Raw genomic sequence first — 10,321 nt, forward strand, 5'->3', positions numbered from 1 at the left:
GAGATGTATCAACAATATGAAACATGATTTAGCCAAACAAAGCTCTATGAGCAGGCTAGGGCACAAATTAAAGAAGTTTGTTGACAAAACAGTTTCCCTCTTGAACAAATTCAAAAACTGATGACAAAATTGCAAGTACGTTCGCATGATTTTGTCGTGCGTGATGTAGTTCCTTGGCCCGCCAATTTTTCTGCACGTGCCTTGTTTCGCGTTTCCTAATAAAAATGCTCCGCGCGATAACCCATGAAGGGTCAGGATTTTTCCGGCGGAGGAATCAAACACGAGAATTGTCATCGCAGGACTGAGTGTTCACACTCAGTCGATCGCGTCGCCGATTACATCTCTATAAACTGAACTCAAATTGGAAAATTAAGTCTTATTGTGGTCACCCAAATCAAAGCTAGTCAAAAACTGTCTCTCTTTTCCCCTCTTCCTCAGCGTGCACTTGGGATCGATCGTTCGATTCGACATGACCATTCTTCTTCTGTAAAACATTCGCGTTGCTTGCGGTGAGCATGAGGTCTGCATTCGAATCTTTGGAATTCTTTGAATTTTCTGACCATTCTGCAGCGTCTTGCGACGGTCCCGAAGAAAGCTGCAAAACGTCACTACACTTTTCTGTTTCGATTTCGCATTCGCGTTTTCGATACCCACCATCTATATCATGCAGAGTTAAATTCATGCGCATGCTGCTCGTGCGACAAACCTTCCAAAGTTTCATGATTTTTTGCACAACTGTCACCCTCGCTAATCAGACGAAACGGAATGCGCCATGTTCAAGCTACCTCCTCTTCTCTTATGCTATATCCACGGGCTTTAATCCTTACGTTTAAGCTTTCTTCGCCACTCGACATGCTATCATTGCCTTCAACTTTTTGTTCCAACGACTCCAGAACCCTCTCTGCGCTAAGGGAAACGTTCACGAACGCTTCACAACCGACGCCAAATGTTTTGATTCGAAAGAATAGTGACTCGCAGAATACATCGCGGAAAGGGAGGGGGAGCTTAGGAAGCGAAAAAAATGAGGGAGTTCGGGACCCTTCCCTCCCCTTCCCCGATTACTTAACTCGGCGCCTCACGGCCCGAGTACAAAGAACGCGAAGAATTTGATAACGCCACCGAAAACTTTACTCGTGCCACTCGAGTACAAAAAACGAGACCGAGAACAATAACTCGTGGCCCGAAGGCTTATTTCTCGGCCCATCGCGACCCCAAAGAGAAAAAAGAATTTGATAATGCTACCGAAACCTTAACTCGTTCCCCCCTTACCGCCCGAGTAAAAAATGCGACAATTAAATACATGGCCGAAATCCACAGAATCATCATATTAACCGGCGCGCGTGTGCTGCAAATATACACACCTCTTTCTAACCTCGAGGCTAGTAAGATATTTCTTATATCTCTGAGGTTAATTGGGCGCGCGGGAAAAGAAACTAGTTGAAGTGAAAGACGGCCCTCAAAATTGACCAATCACACCGTGCGTACTAACTGAGAGATCTAATAAAATAAGTAAATTAGTCAAAAGACCGACATGAAAGCGGCAAAAATATGGGTTGGAGCAAACCGATTTTACGCGTAATAGAGAGTCTACATCTGAAATTGTTTTTTCTCACGGTTCATCACCTTTTCTTTTTAGTTCCTGAACGCTTCTTTCTCTGCCTTGAATTAATTCTCTCCTTTAGCAAGGGCAAGTTTTCTTTTGCTTTTAGGTCCTCCCCCACCCCTCTCGCTTCTTTTTCGTTGCTTCTTCTCGATCTCTATTATCATCCTTCTTAATGTGGCCTTGAATAATCAGTTCGCACACGGAAACAAAATCAATGCTCTTCGCCTACTCTATTGTGTTCCAAAATTTTATTTGCGAGGTTATCCCTGCTACCCATGCTGGCCTTTGTTTGGATAACTTTTTGGCTCCCTTCTCTTGGCACTCTTACAACGTACAATCCGCCAATATTGCCACAGCCCACGGCAAGACAAAAAAACATCTTCAAAATGACTCACATTCACAGGACGTGGGCGCTTTGTTTACAATTTTGGAACGCCTATATGGCGGCATAACAACCGTAGTCAAGGATTTCCCTATGGAGTGAAAACCATCTACAATATTTCGACAACTCAGTGCTTAGAAAATGGAAGAAATTCTAAAGATATTACTTTACACGCCTTTGAAACCTGAGGCTCATTTCTTATTCGAAAGAACAGCAGGTATTCAACACCTATGCGATTTACTTGACGGTTACAAAGGCTGCCATATTTCCTAAACTGAGTGACGCATCTACTTTACTGAAAAATGTCCCGTGACATAGCGAAGTTTGTGATTAGTGTACAGTCGCATAATTATATCAATGACGTGATTGAGTGGTGTGACCGACGCACGTGATAAGAGTCTAGAGTTTTGCAAACTATTTTGGCAAAATTGGACAAAAATAGGCAAAATGTTCACAAGAAAGTAAAACGTGTACTGTCCGATGAGAAATCAGACGAAGACCATTTCAAATAGCCTTAACCAGGTTAAACTCAAAAGCGAGAGCGAGAAAATATTTGTCCAAATATGTCGCATGATGCCGCGGAAGACTGGTATCGAGAGCACTCCTGAAATGCCAACATGCCTCCATCTTAGTATGAAAGTGGTTCAGAGTTGCAATCGAGTGATTCTATATCCAGATAGCAAAGTGGCTCTGAAAACTTTGAACTTCATTCCCCATGAAAAATATCACCCAAATTATTAGTTGAAACAGCCCGACGGGCCCCGGAAGTAAAAAGGTGTGTAGTCTCGTCTTATTTTCTACCATTTTTTTACCATTTATTCCCCCCTCGCCCACCCCTCGCCTCCCCGATCCCGCTAATTCTTGCACAGTTCCTAACAGATAACTTAAGAGTATCTTAAAGATGTTTCCAGGCTCAAACTGCCCCTCCTCCCTCTCCGAAAAAAAAAAAAAAACGTTCATCCTAAGCTCTAAAATTCAGACGTACTTATAAAAAAGAGTGTAATCCGAGAGATTTTTTTTTACTGGCTGTTATGTAGATATCTCTAATTGCTAAAGGTAAGTCACCGACGTGACAAAAACAAGACCATTTTCAGCCCAGATTATAGGATTTTCCAATGACACCTTTAAGAAAAAACAAAGCTGACTGCTTCGAGCCTCAAGAAACGTTTGATAATATCACTATCTCCGAAAGTTTTTTACCTTTTTTTCTATAATTCCTGTATCAGTCAAACAAACTAACAATATTTTATTTAAGTACTTAGTTGAATGCGTGAGGCGATCTTCTCATAATTCATTTGATGTACTTTGTACTTAAATGTACCTTAATGGCCACTTAACCCGTTCGGGTTTCGAACAAAGTACAAATAAACCAGTACTTACAAAAAGAAAGGGAAATAAATAATAAAAAATTGTGAGAATTTGGTAATGAATTCGTATATTTGAACTTCGGGAAAAAATATATACGGCAGTACGTGGCAGTGAACGACGCAGTGTGAAAAACTGTGAAAAGGAAGCTTAACCAAACAAACAAACGAAACAAAACAAAAAAATAAATAAACAGGCGTGAACAGGATGCGAACCAACGTTCCCTGCAATATCGGTGAAGTGCTTTACCAACTGAGGTTTCAATCAACGATCATTCTTAAACTTCGTAATAAGGCCGTGATATGAATAAATCAGCCGGGAAATCTGTGAAAAATCATATATTTGAAATGATCAGTCCAGACTTGGCTTGATAGTTCAGTTGATAGAGTTATTCATCGTTCCAGGTTTATTATTAATTAACGCTGACCATCTCCAACTTGGCTTGAACGGCTCAGTTGGTAAAGCACGTGCACTGTACCAATATCGCAGAGGTCGTGGGTTAGAATCCTGTTAAAACCTAGCTTTCTCTTCGTAACTGTTCCAGTTGCGTACGTCACTGCGATGCCCGACGTTTATTCGGAGTCTGGCGTTTATTTGAGATGGGTATACAGCAATAAATCACACAAGCACCCTTCCCACTGTTTTATAGTTGAAGTTCTCTGCTTATGAGTCAACATTAAGTTCTAAAAACAACCATTTTACCATAAATGGAACTCCTTACTGAAACAGATGTAAACTCGGCGCGTAAGGAAACGCATCAATCCCTTTAAATCATGGTAACCTCTATGCAGGCCAATCAGGGGAGCTTTCTTTCTTCTAGTAGTTTAATAATTGTTGTCTTTTTCATCTCGGTGGATCTATGGCTGTACGCATGCGTAAGATAGACATATCGCCGTAAAGGCTGATCCACCTTCCCAGCGCATGCCGTGGGACAGCTGCCTTGGGTTCCCCCCACCCCTCCCCCCTCCTCTCCCTCTCCCCACAACAGCTACCACATGTGTGCTATGGAGCTGTCGCTGTTAGGTGTTTTACACCCGCCACGACAGTAAAGGGTGCCTGATACACGGTCTTCTTGTCGTTCGATGCCCAACGGCTTTGCCATGCTGGTGAGGCCCCGGTTTAAACATTTGACCAACCCGCGTTCGACAGAAGTTGAACAGACGTTGGGCAAATGTTGGATGAACGGAGTTTACAAACGGTTTCAACGCCATTCAACATGTTCAAGAACAAAGGAAATGTTGAAGCGATGTTGACTGAAAGTTTAAACCAATTTAAATTTGATTCAACAAGGTTTCAACGGTTTTTACGCTTTCAACAATGTTGAACGACCTGTTCAAACGTCCCCGACATTTGGTTTAAAAAAGTGTTCAACGCATGTTGAAGCAAATGTTGAAACCGAAACAGGCCGAAACAGTTGTCTATTGTTGCCACTGCCCGGGGGATATGGCTGTGCGCATTCGTAAGGTACTTGCCAGTAGCCGTGGGTTAGTGTCCGAGTGTGTCACTTGCTTTAAGTGTTTCTCTTATTGATTTAACTGACACACCGATCGCCGTAAAGGCTGATCCACCTTCCCAGCGCATGCCGTGGGAGAACTACCGTGCGGTTCCCAGCCAACAGCTACCACGTGTGTGCTGTGGAGCTGTCGCTTAAAGGGGTCTTTTACACCCCCCTCACCAGTAAAGGGTGCCTTATACACAGCCTTTTGGTTGTTCGGTGCCCGACCGTTATGCCATGCTGACTAAGGTCGAAACAGCTGTCCGTGGCCGTGGGTGGTCCGAGCTAGAGTGTGTCACTTCCTTTAAATAAACGCTGGATTCGGTTTAACGCCTTATGAGGAGCCCTGCTCTGATGATGGCGAACCCATAGGTGTGTCATATGTGTTGGTGTCTGTAGTGCCGCGGAGCTTAGATCCGACGAGGAGTGGGTCTGTGACGGCAACTATGACCGTGGAAACCCGGAGACAGGCCGCCGTCGGTTGAACATAGGGCTCAATTATGTTTATTGAGTAATGGATATATTTAGATCGGCTCGTGGCCTTCTCCTTGAAAGCCTCGACGACGACAGAAATTTCAGAGGACGAATTTCTTCTCTTATACGATTTAAACAAGTCGCAAAATATAGATTTTTCTTTTTCATTCCATAAAGATTCTCCAATTTAAAATTAGATGTTTTTAATGCGGGTAACAAGACAAACTTGTAGGCGTGATGCGTACAGACATTTTCTAAAAAATGTAAATATAGCAATTCGAAGTAGTAATGTTGTCGTCCGCTCATAAAGTGTGTATACTTCTATAAACGTAGTTAGCTAAGTCCAGGAGGGGAATTTCAAAGGCTTAATGACTTTAAATGAAGCATAAATCAAAACAAGCTCGATTTTGTGTTGTCAACTAACTGAGCCGAGATTGTTGAATGTTTACTCGTTATTTCTATGAAGGACGACTGGTCTAATCCACGGCTACAACACAACAGAATTCAAACGGGGTATTTTATGATTGGAATCTTTCATTGATACATATTCTTAAACTGAGTACATCAACAAAAACGAAAAATTTCTGGCTTGGCGGCCTTTGATGTGGTTATCGACAGCCTGCCAAGTCGACAAAATGAAACGGAGATTATTCCTTTGAAATCGTTTTCTCTTATTTTGTTATTTTATTAGCTTCGCCAACTTAATATAGATATACATAAACAAAACATAAAATGTAAATGACACAATACAGGCAGGGACTCCGCAATAGCTTATGCCAATAACTGCGGGCCCAGAACACATAAAATTGAAATAAAAAATTGCCAAAGAATTAATGAGTAGTTAGTAGCAGCAATCAATGTTTCTAGTCAGATAACGGGCTTTGTTGCAACTTGTGCAGATAGACTTCATGTAATACTCAAATAAACCGATCCCGGTAAGATTGAAAAAAACTTAACTATCGAAAGTTTCAAAGAATTTCGTCGAATAAGACTTAGTAGTCTGATATTATTTTACTTACGTTTTAGACGCGACCCCTAACTCGGCCTTTTGACATCGTAGACAACCCCGCTACGGCGGGGACTTTTCACGCCGGCTGTCCGGAAGTTATTTGGAAACTTTTTTTTTTTACTTCACCCCGCTGTCAGGCACCCGCCGTCGTCGGATCTTAAGGTCGGTAATGTTTGATGGAGGCGGGGTTTGACACCCTGGCGAAGTTGGTGGCCTGGTGAGTAGAGCAATCATTTCCTTCGCCATTTCGTTGGATGTCTGTGACATTTGTCGTATGTCGATTTTGTAGTCTGTAATGAATATGGGAAAACTAAATGGGGAAAGCCGACCTCATAAAGCAAAGCATTGGGCCGAAGCAGAAGCGGAAAAGGCGAGCAAAATCACAAGCGCAAAGCGCTGAAGATTCACCGGTGAACCACCATGACCGCATGGTTACGGCAATGGCAGAAATCGGGTACGTTTATTGCTGGTAAATGTGCTTTCTGTTTCGTTACACGATTGTAACTCTGACTCCTGAGGAGGAAAAGTCTTTAAATATTGCTGCTACCGTAGGTATAACACGCACAGGTAAAAATGCCAAGATTTATCACCTCTAAACTCAGCTCCTTGATGAATTTGATCTTGAATAGGCACGACGCAAATTTATTCGCTTCCGTGCTTGAGAAGAGCACTGCAGACGGGCATGTGAGAATTTAGTGCTAATTGGGAAACCTCCCTTAATGTGTATTCATCTTTTGTTGTCATCGGCGAAACGAAGTCGATCAAGAAGATTGCGAGTCGATGCGTTCCCAGAATTCGAGTTGAACTACAAGAGGAAGACTTTCGATAAGTACAACCAGAGCTAATGGCTGGCTACAACGTAAACAACCGTTCGCGCCATATCCCGCAAAGGGGGGTTACATCCGCAGCAATATGCTGTCAATCAAAGTTAAGTTTTACTTCCGGGAAATCGCTTTGCATCCAATTTCTATTCACTCTTTTTTTCCATTTTTTACTTAGTTATTAATTTTTTTTGGAAGTTCTCACTGGAAAGTTTATTTCTATCCAAAAAACAATCTTCTCTCTGAACATACACGGTAATTTTAATTGGTGATTGGTTAATTGCCGCGGAAACAGTTAAATTGTTTGGCATTAATGAAAAATAGCTTTTTTCTTTGCAATTTTTTGGAAAACAACAAAAAAAAAAGATTTCGCTATTGAAACCTGGAAGCCTCCTTTTGCGCGCGCTTAAGGTTGTGTTTATTTCAAATATTCCTACAAAATTTTAAAGTTTTATCCAAATAGTGTAACGTTGCTACGTAACACTGAAACTTGAGCCGTGTTATGTCCATCCAGTCAACTGCTTCTCAGGGATTTACAAACTTGCAGTTATTTGTTTTGTGCAAAGTGTATCACTAAATAATTATCTGTGACTAATCAGCACATGTCGTGATTCTACCAAAAGCGTGTTTTTTTCCCTTCAACTTGATGCCGATCGTTCTTAAAAAGTGGTATTTTCTAAAGCAGTTGATAGTTGCTTTTATAAAATCATTAACATACTGAACCTTTAGCCCAATTCTGTTCTGTTCTCACCTGTTCTCCACTGAAATGTTCTTTGACAATTTGATCTCAGCCAATCAAGACCATCCTTCTTATGGGCATATGCATCGATGTCTTACTTGATGATTCACGTTCAATCGTGAGAAGACAGGTCCCATCATAAGATTAAGGTACCTTGGCGCATGACAACGGAATGTCATACGACAGATGCACAAAATGCGACGCTTTTAAGTATGAATATATTTAGACCAGCGCACGACATTCTGAATTGCTTTCTTGGCCGAAAGCCGACAGTCTAGATATCTAGTGTTCAATTCATTCAAAGTCACCCTCAATGCGCAAACCTCTTTAACAAATGTACTTAGTTTGTTGTTGTTGTTGTTGTTGTTGTTGTTGTTGTTGTTTTGCTGAGTGTGTTTCCTTGTGCTAATTCTTTTATCGTTTATTTACATTTTCAGGTAGAAAATAAACTCCAAAGCTTGGAGAAACGTCAAACACCAAGTGATGATAAAGGTAACGTCGCATCTCTTTCATAGAGAATGAAAGATAATCCAAGCATGTTCATTGCGTCAAATTATTTAGACAACAAATGACAAAAACTAAACTGCAAAAAGTTCTATTTCGGTACGAACTGTACCATCATCAGACTAAAAATACGCATATAAGGTAGGTCTTAAATAGTGTGTTGATAACAATTAGAAAGTGAACCAAAAAAATATTTAAAAAAAGACAAAGTTCTCTGCAAAATGCAATGACGCCAGTTCACCCTTTTCATCCTTGTGCCCAGGCTAACCGATTGCAAGAAGAGTGTGAGAAATGTTTTGGGGTGTGCGAATCTTTCCGGCCAAAATTGCTTTGTTTTACTTACACTAACAAGAAAAAAACGGGTTTACAAGACCGAGGATGAAGAGAAAGTACAGCATATCTCTTCAGTTAGCAGAACATCGGATGAAAGTCATTATATCAATGAAGATTAAATATAATTTCATTTGTACTTTTAAGGCCATGTCGTCTCTTCGGGCTACGAACAAAGTAAAATAAAAAACAGTACTTCTAGATTAAACATCCGTTCAACTTTTGTTGAACGAATGTTGGGCAAATGTTGAAACCGTTTAAACGGGTCTTAAGGTGGCTGGAAATTACTGATTAGAGCAACAAAGAGAAATAATTTTTGGCTGAAAATTGAGATAAAGGGTAACGCACCAAAACTGTATTTGCCCAAACAGCAACAGGATGAGATTTTTGTATCGTTTGTCACGCAGATAAAACAAAATTCTTTATTAGTGATAATTTAGCCATAGTAGTTTTGCAAACGAAATTAGAACGCTTACATAAGGCGTCTGCCAGAAAGCTAAATGTAAAAAATTCAGCAAGAAGCAAGGATCGAGTGTAAGACTGGCACGAGAAATGTTTTGGGGTGTGCGAATCTTTCCAGAATTGCTCAGTTGTATTTGCACTAAGGAACAGCAAGTGGCTAAAACAAAAACATTAGTCAGTTTGCAAAGATAACCTGATTATTTTTAGTCGTATTGTCTACACGCCAAAATAATTAAAAAAAGAAAATTTAAAAAAAACAAATTGATCGGCCTGTAAACAAGAATACGGCATAGGGCATTAAAGTATTTTGCAAATTCATTACACTCCACCTACACTCGGCCGGCTCTCAAGTAATTTGCAGACTTATCGACGGAATGGGGACCCCAGATGTGAAAACATTTGGTTCAAGATATAATAACGTAATCGTCCCCCGTTTTAATTCAAAGTTTCTTAAAAACTCTATAAGCTATAGAGGCGCTATCCTTTGGAATGCTGTCTCGACTCAGTTTACTGATTTTTATGGTAAAGTGGAGAAGGACTCTTATTTTAAGGAGCTTGATTTTAGCGCTCAGTCAGCCCAGTCGCTGCCGAGGCACTACCAAGATTTCAAATGCTTCTAAATATTTTACATTTTATGCCTTAAATTACTGTCAATCAATTATCAATTATTTTGTGTTCTGTAAGTAATGATATCACTATTTTAATATCTTTTCATATTGTAATCATTTTCACACGACCCCACAAGCTCTGAGCTTTAATCTCTATCGTGTTTAAATAAAGGCTATGTATGTATCTCTATGTATGTGCAACACACAATCATCACACAAGCGTCATACAAGCCACCTACTGGAACAAGATGACTGCATGTGGTAAGATCAAACCCAAGCTGACGAGAGAAAGGAATGACAGCTTATGATGCTTCAAAATTTTGGCTAGATGGTGTAAGATTCTTAAAGAAGTAACTATTATGAAACTATGGAAACTGCTAACAGCAAGAAACTTAGAGATATCAAGGTTTCTAGTAAACACGTTCAAACGTAACCCGAACAATTTATTTAAATAGTTATTTTAATATTTTAAAAAATATTTCTACTTTGCCACAGCTACATTATTGAGTGGCACCCGACTAGGTTAATG

The sequence above is a fragment of the Pavona decussata genome, unplaced genomic scaffold (genome assembly GCF_977016875.1).
Source record: "Pavona decussata unplaced genomic scaffold, jaPavDecu1.1 SCAFFOLD_65, whole genome shotgun sequence".
NCBI classification, from domain to species: domain Eukaryota; kingdom Metazoa; phylum Cnidaria; class Anthozoa; order Scleractinia; family Agariciidae; genus Pavona; species Pavona decussata.